Below are 251 nucleotides of genomic sequence, written 5' to 3' on the forward strand. Positions count from 1 at the left end.
TTAACATGCCTCGTGGACTTCATGTTATCCTTAGAACTGTTAACCTTCGTAATCATAGTCTAGTTATCATAGTTTATAGAAATAGCTGGTATGGGTTTTTCAACAACCGATAAATCCATAAGGAGATCACGAAGCCACTCGGCCTCAGAGCCAGTGGTGTCTAATGCTGTGAGTTATGCTTCCATTGTAGACTTTGTTAAGATAGTCTGCTTGCAAGACTTCTAGGAAACAGCACCACCTCTAAGCAAAAA

Source organism: Miscanthus floridulus, chromosome 7 (assembly GCF_019320115.1).
Source record: "Miscanthus floridulus cultivar M001 chromosome 7, ASM1932011v1, whole genome shotgun sequence".
Classification (NCBI taxonomy): domain Eukaryota; kingdom Viridiplantae; phylum Streptophyta; class Magnoliopsida; order Poales; family Poaceae; genus Miscanthus; species Miscanthus floridulus.